At 37.4% G+C, this 18168-nt stretch overlaps 1 long non-coding RNA gene across 1 annotated transcript; it reads left to right on the top strand.

Moving 5' to 3' along the window:
* The first annotated feature begins 11014 nt into the window (after window positions 1–11014).
* On the top strand, window positions 11015–14333 carry LOC121412755. Its single transcript, XR_005969665.1, has 3 exons — window positions 11015–11055; window positions 13658–13777; window positions 14318–14333. It is a non-coding gene; the product is annotated as an uncharacterized LOC121412755 (long non-coding RNA).
* Window positions 14334–18168: the final 3835 nt, after the last annotated feature.

The following is an 18168-nucleotide window of genomic DNA, read 5'->3' as shown; positions in this document are numbered from 1 at the left end:
AAGAAGATTTCAACTACTTTGAATTCCTTTCTCCGATGCTCGTAATTCAGTTGAGTGCCCAGCATCTCTATCACTCGGTATGTTGGATTCTGCAGCGTCCGACTCCGACCCACAAGGGTTTTGGGCTGATCCCGTTGAACCTGGGTTTCCTCGTAACCGGACGAAGCATTTTTTTCAGCTTGAAAATATCAATTTAGACAATATCAGTATGAATCCTGTTGCTGATGCAATGGTACGCCAATTGATAGTACATGAGTTGGTAATTGGACGAATTGGCATTAGACAACAGGAAATAACCCCCCCCCCCCCCCATCACATAACACACGTCTGTTTATAAATACATTATGTAGAGAAAAAATATTAGGCATATATTTACATATATAATGATATGAATATGTCGAGTCACGCATAAATATCTAACGTGTTCGAAGACAAATGTGAGTAAAGCTTTAGTTTCCTAATTCACCGTTATTGGAGACTATATATCGTCACTCGAAAATGCTAAGGGCATGCCAGTGTTCACATTGAACTCTATTTTAGTCATATTGTAGTTTATTATCCATTGTTAGATCCAGACATATTGTGAGTTCCCTTGTCTGATACAAGTCAAATAATTCCATTTAAAATGAAAACAGATCAGGCGTGTATATTCAAATATCTTTGAAAGACTGCATGAAGCTTTGTACACAATCATGGGAGTGAGGCAATATTGGAATATCGTACGAACATTCCGGTTTGAATTCATGATACGACTTTATTTACCGATTCTTTATAAAAAAAATATGTTTCCTTTTATTGCACTTGGTAGGGTGTCTACAAAACTAAGACCTAAGACCCCATATACATACTACCAAAAAAACTACAAAACTAAGACCCAACCAACTACAAAACTAAGACCCTGTGTAATACTCATTGGTATGAGTCTAGTCTGTACTCCAGACCCAGTTTGGGAGATACACTTCACCTATCCTATGTACTCAATAGAAAACTACAAAACTAAGACCCAACCAACTACAAAACTAAGACCCTGTGTAATACTCATTAGTATGCAGCCTAGTCTGTACTCCAGACCCAGTTTGGGAGAAACACTTCGCCTATCCTATGTACTCAATACAAAACTACAAAACTAAGACCCAACCAACTACAAAACTAAGACCCTGTGTAATACTCATTGGTATGAGTCTAGTCTGTACTCCAGACCCAGTTTGGGAGATACACTTCACCTATCCTATGTACTCAATAGAAAACTACAAAACTAAGACCCAACCAACTACAAAACTAAGACCCTGTGTAATACTCATTAGTATGCAGCCTAGTCTGTACTCCAGACCCAGTTTGGGAGAAACACTTCGCCTATCCTATGTACTCAATACAAAACTACAAAACTAAGACCCAACCAACTACAAAACTAAGACCCTGTGTAATATTCATTGGTATGAGCCTAGTCTGTACTCCAGACCCAGTTTGGAAGATACACTTCACCTATCCTATGTACTCAATACAAAACTACAAAACTAAGACCCAACCAACTACAAAACTAAGACCCTGTGTAATATTCATTGGTATGAGTCTAGTCTGTACTCCAGACCCAGTTTGGGAGAAACACTTCGCCTATCCTATGTACTCAATAGAAAACTACAAAACTAAGACCCAACCAACTACAAAACTAAGACCCTGTGTAATACTCATTGGGGGTTGATCGGCGTGGGAGCAAAGCAGCCGAGGGAGGAAGGGTGTGGGAGGGGGACCTGCGTAAATTAATATGTATGCGACAATTGCAATGTTAAGGACTAGAGCAGAACCAAATGGGATTTTTACCTTAGGACTTGTTGACTTTGGAAGGGCTGATCACAGATGACTTGCGACCGTCATTCCCAATACAAAATTCCGTTCTGTGAGCACATAGTTTTGTTTTCCTTTGAATATAGTAATGATCTTTATTTGCTGTCTTTAATACAGTACTCCTTAAGCATATGATTTATGAAATATTGATTAGGGTTTGCAAAGTTCGATTCTTGTACAAAACAATAACCCTTTTCTGCTATTTGTTACGTTTTTATTTTTTTCTTACCAAAAGTGCGACTATTGCTGCAAATTCCTTGACACGCTGGCGGAAAAAAAATATTTTTGACAATAAAACCAAATTGGGGAAAACCAGACTAATCCGAAACAAACAAAACGGAAGTTACTCTCGCAAAAACACTATTTGTCCATAAGTTGGTGATACGCCGTTTGAACTTCCTCTTTCGTTTAAGTTATGAATATGAAGGTTTTTTTAAGATTAATGCGTTTGAAAATCCAATTTTCTATCATATTTTTGACGAAATTGCAAATTTTGCCCGCTCTCCATCTCTGTCCCTGTTTTCTTTACCTTTTTCTTGGTCTTGAAAAATGAAGTGGGGTGGTAGGCATCCCCCCCCCTTCTATCTGTACGCCATTGCTAATAATCTATCAATAATAAACTGTTGTTATTGGTTAATGAATAATTGTCATAGAACGAACTGGTTCGGATAGCTAATTTAAAATGAAAACAGATCAGGCGAGTATATTCAAATATCTTTGAAAGACTGCATGAAGCTTTGTACACAACAATTGGAATGGGGCAATATTGGAATATCGTACGAACATTCCGGTTTGAATTCATGATACGAATTTATTTACCGATTATTTATAAAAAAAATATGTTTCCTTTTATTGCACTTGGTAGGGTGTCTACAAAACTAAGACCTAAGACCCCATATACATACTACCAAAAAAACTACAAAACTAAGACCCAACCAACTACAAAACTAAGACCCTGTGTAATACTCATTGGTATGAGTCTAGTCTGTACTCCAGACCCAGTTTGGGAGATACACTTCACCTATCCTATGTACTCAATAGAAAACTACAAAACTAAGACCCAACCAACTACAAAACTAAGACCCTGTGTAATACTCATTAGTATGCAGCCTAGTCTGTACTCCAGACCCAGTTTGGGAGAAACACTTCGCCTATCCTATGTACTCAATACAAAACTACAAAACTAAGACCCAACCAACTACAAAACTAAGACCCTGTGTAATACTCATTGGTATGAGTCTAGTCTGTACTCCAGACCCAGTTTGGGAGATACACTTCACCTATCCTATGTACTCAATAGAAAACTACAAAACTAAGACCCAACCAACTACAAAACTAAGACCCTGTGTAATACTCATTAGTATGCAGCCTAGTCTGTACTCCAGACCCAGTTTGGGAGAAACACTTCGCCTATCCTATGTACTCAATACAAAACTACAAAACTAAGACCCAACCAACTACAAAACTAAGACCCTGTGTAATATTCATTGGTATGAGCCTAGTCTGTACTCCAGACCCAGTTTGGAAGATACACTTCACCTATCCTATGTACTCAATACAAAACTACAAAACTAAGACCCAACCAACTACAAAACTAAGACCCTGTGTAATATTCATTGGTATGAGTCTAGTCTGTACTCCAGACCCAGTTTGGGAGAAACACTTCGCCTATCCTATGTACTCAATAGAAAACTACAAAACTAAGACCCAACCAACTACAAAACTAAGACCCTGTGTAATACTCATTGGGGGTTGATCGGCGTGGGAGCAAAGCAGCCGAGGGAGGAAGGGTGTGGGAGGGGGACCTGCGTAAATTAATATGTATGCGACAATTGCAATGTTAAGGACTAGAGCAGAACCAAATGGGATTTTTACCTTAGGACTTGTTGACTTTGGAAGGGCTGATCACAGATGACTTGCGACCGTCATTCCCAATACAAAATTCCGTTCTGTGAGCACATAGTTTTGTTTTCCTTTGAATATAGTAATGATCTTTATTTGCTGTCTTTAATACAGTACTCCTTAAGCATATGATTTATGAAATATTGATTAGGGTTTGCAAAGTTCGATTCTTGTACAAAACAATAACCCTTTTCTGCTATTTGTTACGTTTTTATTTTTTTCTTACCAAAAGTGCGACTATTGCTGCAAATTCCTTGACACGCTGGCGGAAAAAAAATATTTTTGACAATAAAACCAAATTGGGGAAAACCAGACTAATCCGAAACAAACAAAACGGAAGTTACTCTCGCAAAAACACTATTTGTCCATAAGTTGGTGATACGCCGTTTGAACTTCCTCTTTTGTTTAAGTTATGAATATGAAGGTTTTTTTAAGATTAATGCGTTTGAAAATCCAATTTTCTATCATATTTTTGACGAAATTGCAAATTTTGCCCGCTCTCCATCTCTGTCCCTGTTTTCTTTACCTTTTTCTTGGTCTTGAAAAATGAAGTGGGGTGGTAGGCATCCCCCCCCCTTCTATCTGTACGCCATTGCTAATAATCTATCAATAATAAACTGTTGTTATTGGTTAATGAATAATTGTCATAGAACGAACTGGTTCGGATAGCTAATTTAAAATGAAAACAGATCAGGCGAGTATATTCAAATATCTTTGAAAGACTGCATGAAGCTTTGTACACAACAATTGGAATGGGGCAATATTGGAATATCGTACGAACATTCCGGTTTGAATTCATGATACGACTTTATTTACCGATTCTTTATTAAAAAAAAATATGTTTCCTTTTATTGCACTTGGTAGGGTGTCTACAAAACTAAGACCTAAGACCCCATATACATACTACCAAAAAAACTACAAAACTAAGACCCTGTGTAATACTCATTGGTATGAGTCTAGTCTGTACTCCAGACCCAGTTTGGGAGATACACTTCACCTATCCTATGTACTCAATACAAAACTACAAAACTAAGACCCAACCAACTACAAAACTAAGACCCTGTGTAATATTCATTGGTATGAGCCTAGTCTGTACTCCAGACCCAGTTTGGAAGATACACTTCACCTATCCTATGTACTCAATACAAAACTACAAAACTCAGACCCAACCAACTACAAAACTAAGACCCTGTGTAATATTCATTGGTATGAGCCTAGTCTGTACTCCAGACCCAGTTCGGAAGATACACTTCACCTATCCTATGTACTCAATACAAAACTACAAAACTAAGACCCAACCAACTACAAAACTAAGACCCTGTGTAATATTCATTGGTATGAGCCTAGTCTGTACTCCAGACCCAGTTTGGAAGATACACTTCACCTATCCTATGTACTCAATACAAAACTACAAAACTCAGACCCAACCAACTACAAAACTAAGACCCTGTGTAATATTCATTGGTATGAGCCTAGTCTGTACTCCAGACCCAGTTTGGAAGATACACTTCACCTATCCTATGTACTCAATACAAAACTACAAAACTAAGACCCAACCAACTACAAAACTAAGACCCTGTGTAATATTCATTGGTATGAGTCTAGTCTGTACTCCAGACCCAGTTTGGGAGAAACACTTCGCCTATCCTATGTACTCAATAGAAAACTACAAAACTAAGACCCAACCAACTACAAAACTAAGACCCTGTGTAATACTCATTGGTATGAGTCTAGTCTGTACTCCAGACCCAGTTTGGGAGATACACTTCACCTATCCTATGTACTCAATAGAAAACTACAAAACTAAGACCCAACCAACTACAAAACTAAGACCCTGTGTAATATTCATTGGTATGAGTCTAGTCTGTACTCCAGACCCAGTTTGGAAGATACACTTCACCTATCCTATGTACTCAATACAAAACTACAAAACTAAGACCCAACCAACTACAAAACTAAGACCCTGTGTAATATTCATTGGTATGAGCCTAGTCTGTACTCCAGACCCAGTTTGGAAGATACACTTCACCTATCCTATGTACTCAATACAAAACTACAAAACTAAGACCCAACCAACTACAAAACTAAGACCCTGTGTAATATTCATTGGTATGAGTCTAGTCTGTACTCCAGACCCAGTTTGGGAGAAACACTTCACCTATCCTATGTACTCAATAGAAAACTACAAAACTAAGACCCAACCAACTACAAAACTAAGACCCTGTGTAATACTCATTGGTATGAGTCTAGTCTGTACTCCAGACCCAGTTTGGGAGATACACTTCACCTATCCTATGTACTCAATACAAAACTACAAAACTAAGACCCAACCAACTACAAAACTAAGACCCTCTGTAATAGTCATTAGTATGCAGCCTAGTCTGTACTCCAGACCCAGTTTGGGAGAAACACTTCGCCTATCCTATGTACTCAATAGAAAACTACAAAACTAAGACCCAACCAACTACAAAACTAAGACCCTGTGTAATATTCATTGGTATGAGCCTAGTCTGTACTCCAGACCCAGTTTGGAAGATACACTTCACCTATCCTATGTACTCAATACAAAACTACAAAACTAAGACCCAACCAACTACAAAACTAAGACCCTGTGTAATATTCATTGGTATGAGCCTAGTCTGTACTCCAGACCCAGTTTGGAAGATACACTTCACCTATCCTATGTACTCAATACAAAACTACAAAACTAAGACCCAACCAACTACAAAACTAAGACCCTGTGTAATATTCATTGGTATGAGTCTAGTCTGTACTCCAGACCCAGTTTGGGAGAAACACTTCGCCTATCCTATGTACTCAATAGAAAACTACAAAACTAAGACCCAACCAACTACAAAACTAAGACCCTGTGTAATACTCATTGGTATGAGTCTAGTCTGTACTCCAGACCCAGTTTGGGAGATACACTTCACCTATCCTATGTACTCAATAGAAAACTACAAAACTAAGACCCAACCAACTACAAAACTAAGACCCTGTGTAATACTCATTAGTATGCAGCCTAGTCTGTACTCCAGACCCAGTTTGGGAGAAACACTTCGCCTATCCTATGTACTCAATACAAAACTACAAAACTAAGACCCAACCAACTACAAAACTAAGACCCTGTGTAATATTCATTGGTATGAGCCTAGTCTGTACTCCAGACCCAGTTTGGAAGATACACTTCACCTATCCTATGTACTCAATACAAAACTACAAAACTAAGACCCAACCAACTACAAAACTAAGACCCTGTGTAACATTCATTGGTATGAGTCTAGTCTGTACTCCAGACCCAGTTTGGGAGAAACACTTCGCCTATCCTATGTACTCAATAGAAAACTACAAAACTAAGACCCAACCAACTACAAAACTAAGACCCTGTGTAATATTCATTGGGGGTTGATCGGCGTGGGAGCAAAGCAGCCGAGGGAGGAAGGGTGTGGGAGGGGGACCTGCGTAAATTAATATGTATGCGACAATTGCAATGTTAAGGACTAGAGCAGAACCAAATGGGATTTTTACCTTAGGCAGGGCTCGACACTAGCGGCGGTCCGACGGTCCCAGACCGGTAAAAATCGCCGTCGGGCCAGTAGATTTTCAAAAATAGGAAGATTTACTGGTCCGACATGACCAGTAAAAAATATCATTGTCGGGCCAGTAATTTTTCAAAAAAACAGCAAGATTTTAAGTGTCCGACATGACCAGTAATAAAAACCATTGTTGGGCCAATAACTACTCCAGAAATGGTCAAATTCACTGCAAACCATTCCCCCCCCCCCCGATAAATTCTATCATTCACACACAGAATACACACAGAATGAATCGCACGTAATTGCTACTAGAGCAGATACAGTGTACATATGTAGCTAGCTAGCCAGCCACACAACTCACGTGGTAATTTCTTTACTGGCTACGCGAACGAAGCTTGGCTAAACTCTGGCAGAAATCTCTCACAGAACTGTCAAAATTCACGGTTCATACTAATGAAAGGCTCTTATAATGTCCATATTTCCTAAAAATTGGAGTAACTCTGTCATCTGTAAGCAGTAAAAGGGTAAATTTTCACTTCTGTTTGGTTCAAACAGATCGGGTTTCGGGTGGTATCGTCTGTATACATATTAGCCCCACATATGCATTTATGTGTGTGTTGATACACTTGGTTTCTGACTTTCTTTCGTAGCTATTTTAATTGAGCCAAAAAAGAAACATAATTTATGATAATAGTGTTAGCTTTCTTCCTCTGTTTTCTTCCCTTCTTTCTTTTCAATCTTTCTTTATTTCTTTCCTTCCTTCTTTCCTCCCTTCTTTCCTCCCTTCCTTCTTTTCTTCCTTCTTTCTTTCCTTCCTTCTTTCCTTCCTTCTTTCCTTCCTTCTTTCCTCCCTTCCTTCCATCCTTTCTTTCCTTCCTTCTTTCCTTACTTCTTTCCTTCCTTCTTTCTTCTTTCCTCCCTTCTTTCCTTCCTCCCTTCCTTCCTTCCATCCTTTCTTCCCTTATAAAAATCGCCAATGGTATTTGAATGGTGCCGAATGGTAGTTGAATGGTAATCTGAATGGTAAATGGTACGCGAATGGTATTTAAGTGGTGTTTCAATGGTAAGTTCTTAATGGTAATTGGTAGTTTATTTAATGGTAAATGGTATACCATATACCGAATGGTGTTTCAGTGGTATGTGACTAATGATATGATTGGTATGATGAATGGTATACCATTTACCCAATGGTGTCTCAGTGGTATTCAATGGTGTCTCAGTGGTATGTGCTTGTAATGGTATGATTGGTATGATGAATAGTATACCATACATCCAATGGTGTCTCAGTGGTATACAATGGTGTCTCAGTGGTATATGCCTCTAATGGTATGACTGGTATAATGGATGGTATACCATGCACCAATGGTGTCTCAGTGGTATACAATGGTGTCTCAGTGGTATTCAATGGTGTCTCAGTAGTATGTGTCTTTGATGGTATGACTGCATGGTATACCATGATATACCCAATGGTGTCTCAGTGGTATACAATGGTGTCTCAGTGGTATTCAATGGTGTCTCAGTGGTATGTGCTTGTAATGGTATGATTGGTATGATGAATAGTATACCATACATCCAATGGTGTCTCAGTGGTATACAATGGTATCTCAGTGGTATTCAATAGTGTCTCAGTAGTATATGCCTCTAATGGTATGACCGGTATAATGAATGGTATACCATGCACCAATGGTGTCTTAGTGGTATACAATGGTGTCTCAGTGGTATTCAATGGTGTCTCAGTAGTATGTGTCGCTATAATGGTATGACTGGTATGATGAATTGTATACCATATACCCAATGGTGTCTCAGTGGTGTCAAATGGTGTCTGAGTAGTATGTGCCTCTAATGGTATGACTGCATGGTATACCATTATATACCCAATGGTGTCTCAGTGGTATACAATGGTGTCTCAGTGGTATTCAATGGTGTCTCAGTAGTATGTGCCTCTATAATGGTATGATTGGTATCAATATGGTGTCTTAGTAGTATGTGCCTAGTGGTATATAATATAATCATGTTGGATAATTGTAAAGCTATAGTGGCTTAGTGGTGTTTGCCTAATGAATGCCATTTGTGTTAATGCTGAATGATATGCCCAATTGCATTACCCATTAACATAATTCCGAAGATTTAAAGAAAATATATCAAAGATTAAAAGGTATTTAGAGTTAATTAAATATTTGACCTGTGACTTTTATGCGAGCAGCTTCCCCAAATCAAGTGTAATCGCTCATGATTGTAAACATGGTCTATTGCATTCTTTTAAATTGTCTTTGTCCTTATTAAGTAAAAGGTCTATATGTGTTTAAATATTATTGATCCAGTGGTTATGATACAATATTATAAATTTGTTATATTTTACTATTGTACATAAATTTAAATCTGATGCAATGGGTGCATGCAAAAATAAAATCAATCGGTCAATGAAATCTTTTTTGATAAAAAGGGTTTTAATTTTTAATTAATAAGTTTTATTCTATTTTTATAATCATTTTGCTTGTTTATGGCCGCTTTTTATAAAAAGAACTATATACTTAGTGTTCCAAGAAGATATTTGCAATCAATCCCAAAATTCGATCAGATGCAAATTTACAGGTGAGGATACATTAAGTTTATCTAGAACATATCAATTTGGATTTTTTTATGGATCAGTTGCAAGTTTGCAATGAAAAGTATGACTCTCATGATTTTGGAGTCTGAAATTGATTTGCGTTCGATTGCTTCGATTGCAAGTTTCTTGCAATGCCCCATATTTTGCTAAAAATGAATTCACTGTTGGTTGTCTTGGTCCCCCAACCTCTATCAAATTCCCATCCGCAAACCCTGATTTGGTCTGTCTGCAACGTCAAAAGCCCCATCTGACCCATTTGTACGCTATTATAGCTGCTTCCAATCATGAATTATTTCACCCTTTTTTTACAAATGATATTTCCAAAATTCTAATTCTATTTTAGGCTCTAAATATTCTTTCCCACTAGTGGACGGCGTTTATAAAGAGGAGAGCTATTCTATAGGCCGGCATTACTTGATTGAAATGATTTATCCACATGGTCTTGCTCCCTCACCCCTATCAAAATTCCCTGCCGCCATACAGGGTATAGTACAATGTAACAGAAAAGAAATCTACTGAATGAAATCTCAATTTCAATCATTACAAAAGCAAATTAAAAGGGAAGAGGAGTGAGTAAAAAATATTTATATAAAGGGGAAAAAACAAGAAAAGAAAAAAGGCAAAGAAGAAAAGAAAGATTAACAGAAAAGAAAAAAAGACAACGAAAATGAAAAAGAAAATAACATAGAGAACAGGAAAAAAAAGTGAAGGGATCGAAAACTTTTTTCATAGATTCCAAGATCCAAGGAAAACAGTGGCATGCACTCACGCCATCATGGTTTCCAACCCAGAACCAATCGAGAGAAAAAGAAGACACCCCTGATTTGGTTTTAATTCACCCCCCCCCACCCATATCGGGATGTGTATTTATCTTGGCGAAGAAGTCCCCTCCCCCCATATTTTGTCATAATTTATCCCCCCCCCCCCATATGCTTTGGCGAGAGGGGCCGCTTGGCTATTTGCCAGGTAGCTCTATTATACGTGTTGTTCTCGCACTACGCACGCGCGAACGTCTAACCGCCAAGTGCAATATTTGAAAAAGAAAACTCGATCTACCGGTACTACCGTTTTGCTGTTGATAAGTCCGTCGATAATTCATCAAAAACTAAAGGAACACGGGTCAGATTCGGACAGCGACTTCAAAGTCATTTGTAGAAGGCTATAACAGTAAGTTCTATAACAATTTTCTTTGATTTATTTCTCAAATTGTCTCAAAATGTTAGATGTCGTTGTACTGCCACGACATGCACGACCACTGCACTGCCACCGTCACTGCCCCGTTGGCGCTGGCCGCTGCTCTACGGGCCGGGACGTGGCTTTGACGATAGGGAGTGCTTATGGTTTATGCTTTGTATTGGCAGAGTTAAGATCGGCGAGCATTGAATAGTAATTCGCTCATATTGCCTGATGTTTATTGTCAATGTTTTACAAAAACCATCTCTGAATACATTGAATTCGGGAATGAATGATTTGTTAATGCTAATGTCAAGACTGTCAAAGTTTTAATTGTGAATAAATAGACCGTTACTGCACACGTTAATTTACTGAAATTGAAAACTTGCCGACAAATATTGCTTTGAAATTAGGCCTATAATTTGTTGTTGTTGTTGATAGATGTTGGTAAATGAGATAAAATGGAGGTGAAACATGGTAAGGGTCCTAAAGTTTAAAAAATGATAAAGGCTACGCAGGTCTATAACTTTGCTACACTGTACACACCACTCATTGCACATACTATTTCAATGGTAAAATGTGCACTTTGTGTGTGGAACTGTGACTGGACGGAGTGACAAACGATTCCTATTCAATTTTTCTACAGAGGCTGCAATAAATATGCAGAGAAAACTGGCGCTAATGCAGTTTTGCACCGGCCGATTACCAGCATACCTCATCACCAAAACTTGTTCCCAAATGTCATGACAGGTCTCTCAGTCACATTTCGATGTTAATATACCCACCGTTTTTCAAAATATTGGGAATGGCTGTATTTAGTCTTCGATCTCGACGTCGTTGATCTAATCCGTAGACATCACTTCGCGGATCTCTCGGATTCGCCGTAATATTTATATGGACTGAAGTTAGCAACCAAATCATGCTAACATGTGGCAAACAAACTGCCAGCATGCCGCATGCGAATCTTTTGATCGCATAACTTCGGTCCATATCAACATGAGGGCGAATCCAAGCGATCCGCAATATTTTGAAAAGTGGTGGGCATATTGTGTATTGATCTCAAAATGTGTGTAGACAATTCTGGTGGGGAGTTTTGCTTGAAGTTGCATGCACAACGAACAATTGTCCATAGACTGTGTACAATGGATAGATCGTCTCCGCACAGCGATTCGAAGACCGCTGATTGGTAAATAGCGCAGATCACGTCATGACCACGTGGTCCCAAAAATAATTCCTTTGGACTGCGTGCGGAAGTATCGATAACGATATCCGGTCATGTTGTGTACACGGTAAATGGTCTTGGTTCGTGATCGGATCGCTCCGGTATCGATCGAAAATTATCGAAACTGCAATTTCATGCATATTCACGCGACGCTCCAAAACCCGGAAGCCAATTGACTTTATGCACGTTGCGATAGACTCTACAAATTCCAAGGAACACGATGACATATAGACGCTAATTTGTAAGATTTTGACGGAAAAGCAAGAAGTATTCAAAATTCGCTTACCTGTGCGGTATCGGTGAGAAAATAGATCCTCCGAGAATACCTTTCATAATTCATATAAAATATAGGAAAATTGAAATTCTAGGTCGATTTTGGTACGAGGTGATAGGGAATTGCACACTTGTTTTGGTGGAATTCTGTGTGGGGAAACAAAAGGCTTGCACTGCGCATGCTTACTATATTTTCATTCATAAATTGGTTCTCGGCAGTGGCTGGATGACGTCATGTAATAAGCAAAAATGTACACGACCGCTACGTTCACGCTCCGCTATCCGTTGTACACAATTGTTCACTGTGAGTTGGCTGGTGTGAAACTGCATTAGTGCCGGAGGGTATTCTTAGATCCTTTCATGGGGCTAGGCATATCAATTTTTAAAGTAAATTTTATCCTCTTTTAAAGTTAAGTTTGTCCTGTGATCACATTTTATCTGTTTTTATTTATTTACTGATCAAAACTTGCCTAAAAAACGTCTGGAGTTCATCCACTGGCATATGATTGTCCATGAACGGATCCATGATTTCTCAAAGGGGGTAGTGGGGCACATTTTCCCAAGGAAACTTTAAATAACAAGCAAACCAAAAAGGAGATCCTCTTGTATGAGACAATATTTTTAATATAAATATTTGCTGTAACTTTCGAAGGGGGGGGGGGGAGAACACTTGTGTAAGAAAGCCACATTTTTATCAAACACATCAACTATTGCTCTCAAGGTGGGGGCACAGGTCAAATGTGCCCACTTGGATCTGCTTCTGCGATTGTCAATACCAGAAAAATGGAATTTATGTCATCGATTACCCTCTTGAAAATTGCTGCTCTAGAAATTTGATTTCAGATGACATAGCTATTACTAGTATAAAGCATGCACAGTTATAATACAGCCTTGTCTGAACTACGCTGAAATACTATCACATTTCCTTATTTTTATCCTAAATTCTGGGCTGGTAATCAGAGGTCCATGAAAAATATCTTTAACATTAAAGTTCTAAGATCATTATTTTTCTATTACTATATTAGTATTCTATTTTTGTTTGTATCTGCACATACATGCAGATTTTACAACACTTAAATTGATTTTATTTCATTTTCAAAGTTTGGACGACGGATACACTGGATGATAAGGTAGATGATCCAGCCTTATCTTGGAATGACACGACGGGTGTTGAACACAGAAAACGTACCGTGTACAAGAAACAATTGGAGTTTATGAAAGGTAGGTGTGTAAGAATTTTCTTCAGTAGAAAAAATGCAAAGCTTCATGAGATAAAACAGATTGTATTCCTGCAGTGGCATAGCTGAAAAAAAAAACCTTGTCAGGAATGGTAAAAAATCCTTAGAAAGGACAAATGTCATCCCTATTTAGAGGAGCACACGTCTTTTCTGACACCCCCCCCCCCCCCAGAAAAAAATCAGTATGTTGGCTGAGGGGGAAGGGTGGACACTTTTTACCCAGGTATTCATTTGTTGTGGTATTTGTCATCATTGGGGCAACCTCCCATTATATAATAGGTTATTGTCTACCCATCTATGGTTAAACATAAATTTATTTATCATATTTTACAAAATGTTTTGTTGATATTTGTTAATTGGTATCATTCAATTGAATGGTAGAGTATACTGCAAATTTCTCAATATATAAAAAAATATATGAACTTCTAAAGAAAGCTTACACACATGACAAGCATTCATATTTTGAACCCTTAGCTAATATACTGTCCTTTGCATTGTTTTCATCCAATATTTCTTATTACAGCTTCAAGGAATTAATCCTGCCGGGTACCCATTCACTTCATCTGGGTCTAGTGATGCACAGTGTGGATGAAATTCGGGCTGAAGGAAAACACACCATGGCTAGGACTCAAATTCACGACCCTCTGTTTGAAAGGTGAGAGTCAGAACCACTAGACCATGACGTTCCCAGCTGATGTCATATCCCCACTTGTTCTTTTATATTTTATTACAAGAAGTCGCGCTAATTTACATTTTGTCCTCCGAGAACTATAAAAAATGGAGTGAAAATTTATTTCAAAGACATGCCCACCCTAACAAAAAAGTTGATTTGATTAAAAAGAGAAAAATCAAACATAAAAATCGGATGAAAAATAAGAAAGGTATGACATTTTTAAGTTTCGCTCAATTTCACTTAATAGTTACATGCACATCCAGGTCGGTATGCAAATGAGGGAACTGATGACATCACTCATTCACTTTTCTTTGTTTTTTAAATATGAAATATTATAATTTTCTCCTCATTGTCCTATGAAATAAAGTTTTATTTTTATTTTTTATTGTCAAATCCGTAAAAAAATTGAAATATTGTACAATTCAAACAATGAAAACCAAAACAAAAAGTGAAGGTCTTATTTTGCATCCGATTTAGATGAAATATTTTGCATGATGCTTGCCTGATTTTCTCTGTTGATTCAAAACAATCTTTTCTGTGGTGGACTAGACCTTTAATGTGAAGATATGCATTGCTGGAAATAATGATATGATACTTGGGACATATCATACACACATGTATGAAAATATGAAATAATTATTTCATTTTATAGAATAAGCCTAACAAATATTCCTGACGATCGTGTGTACATTGGGTTAATTTTTTACCAAAATGTTGTTAAATTTCAAATTCAATAACTTTGTTATTATCAGATTTTAATGAAATTTTCAGCATGATCCTTTTCTGATTCATTCTCTCCCTACCAAAATCTCCCCTTTTCTCATGCTTTCTTTCTATGGTCCCCTTTATTCTCCTTATAACTATGTTATATGTAAAGTGTAACCGGTCGTCCAACCAATTTGATTGAAGGGCTAGAGGTACTCGAGACTGAAAGCTATGTGATATAATTCAAAGTGTACATCAGACAAACAAAAAACACTGAAAATCTCATCCAAATTTGTTTAGGATTAACAAAGTTTTGACGAATTAAAGTTGTTATTTTTTGCTAAAACTGTTCTCTGCAAGTCCTCATGAATATACAAGATCACAATTTATATATTTTTTGTATTATATGAATTTAAATTTTGTCCAAGCTCGGTTGTAAAAAATTACGATTGACTACTGATTTACTGTGTAAGACAATATAACACAACAAAAATAGACAGAAAAGAAATAAGTGGGTATCTTGTATATATTATTTTCTATATATTTTGCAAAAAAGGTCTCTATTTTTCTTCTGTTTTTTAGTGTTCCAAATTGAATAATTTTCTTTCCTTATTTTCATTATATTTTTTTCTATGTGTGATATATTATTTATTTCTTAATGTATCATTATTGTATTTATGATAAACTTTTGGCGTGTTTCTACAGTAAATCATTAAAAACAGTTTATCTTTTCCGGACTTGAATAACCTTATCGTTCTTAAACCAACCTGTTTCTACAGACTGAATAATCTGATTAAGTTGCATTTCGCGTCGCAAATACGGTGGAAATCGGAAAATTCAACCTATAACCTCACATTATATTTTGGTATGTCAAAAATTGCATCTCGTTAGGAAAATTTTCAAAATTCATGGTAGATCTCACTCATTGTAGCAGGTACACGTTTCGCGATCAGCTGGCGAGATAAAAAACGGCCAGAATATGTTTACTGTGAGATCGCACTTCTTGGTTCAAGCCCGGGGGGCCACTTCCATTCACGAGTGGATACCATGCGCGACCATAGGGTCTCGAAAAGCACCCTAAACACGTAATTTCCATATTCTGAAAATGCACCCCTTAACAAGTATTGGCGTGTGAAACCCTACCCTTAACAAGTATTGGAAACAAAACGATACTCTTGGCAAATATTCCCTGAAATGAACCCCTAAATAAGTACAATAATGTTTTATTGTTACGGGTCCTTCGGTCGTCGGCTTTACCATATTTGGTTTAGTACGACCCCAGCTTCTACACCTCGCGCAAATCGGACTCTAAACATGAAGTGTTGGGGCAAAAAGAACATCCTTAATGATAAATTTTAATTTTGTTTTATCATCCCCGCAAATTCGACCCTAAACACGTAATTTTCCTAGCGAAATAGATACCCTTTTTTTATTATTTTTGTGTTTTTGACACCCTTATCACGTTACGTACGTAACGTGCCCTATCGTGAAAAAGACATCCTTTTTACGTGTTTTTTGGTCGCGCATGGTATCCACTCGTCAATGTAAGTGGCCCCCCCGGGGGCACTTAAGCCAGACACGTATGCTATTTTGCCCCGTGTTTTTACAGAAAAGTTAAACGGATTAACATGGCAATAACCACCTCTCAGAGAGATAGTTATGAGAAACCGTATTTTGCGCGATGCAATTTATCAATAAACCGCATCGCGTCTGTTTCTACAGGAAAGTTATCAGGGATTCTGGATACTTAGGCGGGTAATACCTTTTAACAATTCTATGTAGAAACATGCCATTGATATATCTTTTTAGGTGAAAAGAAAAAAGAGACCAATTTGGGGGTACTATTTTCCCCCCTTTTGGGGATATTTCATTTCTTCTAGGTGTGGTACCCTTTATTCATTTGGCCATGTGAAGGCTATCACACATTTTGAGTTTAATCTTCGAAATTTGGTGTTCATTAGTTTGTTGTCCAAACTCTGTCTTACATGTAAATTTGTTTATAGGAAGATTAACATAATATTTATGTGGAGTGCAATCATTGATCTCTTGTGGAGTCGCACAGTCACATGTATTCATAATATGGTGCTTTTATGCCATACCTATCAATACTCTTTTGTACTTGAACTTATTAGTAAAAAAATGTTTATTAATGTCGTTGAAAGCAATTACACACAACAGATTTAACATCAAGTTTATTGTATTACAAGTATCAGGTTTGTATGCAGAACAGTGGTTTTGCCAAGTACTCAATCCATGTAAAAAGCAATATGAGAGAACAGGTTTATTCTTGGAAATGTTAGCCTTCATTTGTTGTGTTTTTCAATCAAACTCTGTCTTGATGCATGTTTACTATTAGATAACAAGATTGACAGAGTATAGATATCAACGAGTAGCTAAGTCATATATATTAATAACTTATGTGCCTTAATTATAAAGTCTATACTTGTGAATACTCTGTGCCATTTATGCTGTACTTAAACTTCTTATAGTAAAAACATTTTATTGACGTTCTTGAAATAAGTAACTGTTTTCATTTTTTTTCTTGTGTATACTTATTCCATTATTAAGCCTACCACTAACCCCAGAGATATGCTGTTCACCAATGGTCTACCATTCACTGTACTTTATTGGCCTACTATACATTGCACATCGTTGTTCTACTGTCTACCATTCAGTGTAAACCATTGGTCTACCATTGAACTTGTGGTCTATAGTGTATGACCAATGGTGTTATTTGAATGGTTGACTAATAGTATAGTGTGTATGACAGTGTTGTATGGTAAATGGTAGGTCAATGGTGTACGGTGTATGGTAAGCCAATGGTGTACGGTGAATAGTAGTTCAATGGTGTATGGTAGGCCAATGGTGTACTGTAAATGGTAGGTCAATGGTATACGGTGTATGGTAGAATGGTGTAAAGTGAATGGTCAATCAATGGTGTGTGGTGTACGACGAATGGTAGTTGAATGGTGTATGGTGAGCGGTGAATGGTACGT

Source organism: Lytechinus variegatus, chromosome 4, assembly GCF_018143015.1.
Source record: "Lytechinus variegatus isolate NC3 chromosome 4, Lvar_3.0, whole genome shotgun sequence".
NCBI classification, from domain to species: Eukaryota; Metazoa; Echinodermata; class Echinoidea; order Temnopleuroida; family Toxopneustidae; genus Lytechinus; species Lytechinus variegatus.
Note: the sequence above shows the minus strand (reverse complement) of the source record. Positions and strands in the feature narration are given on the sequence as shown.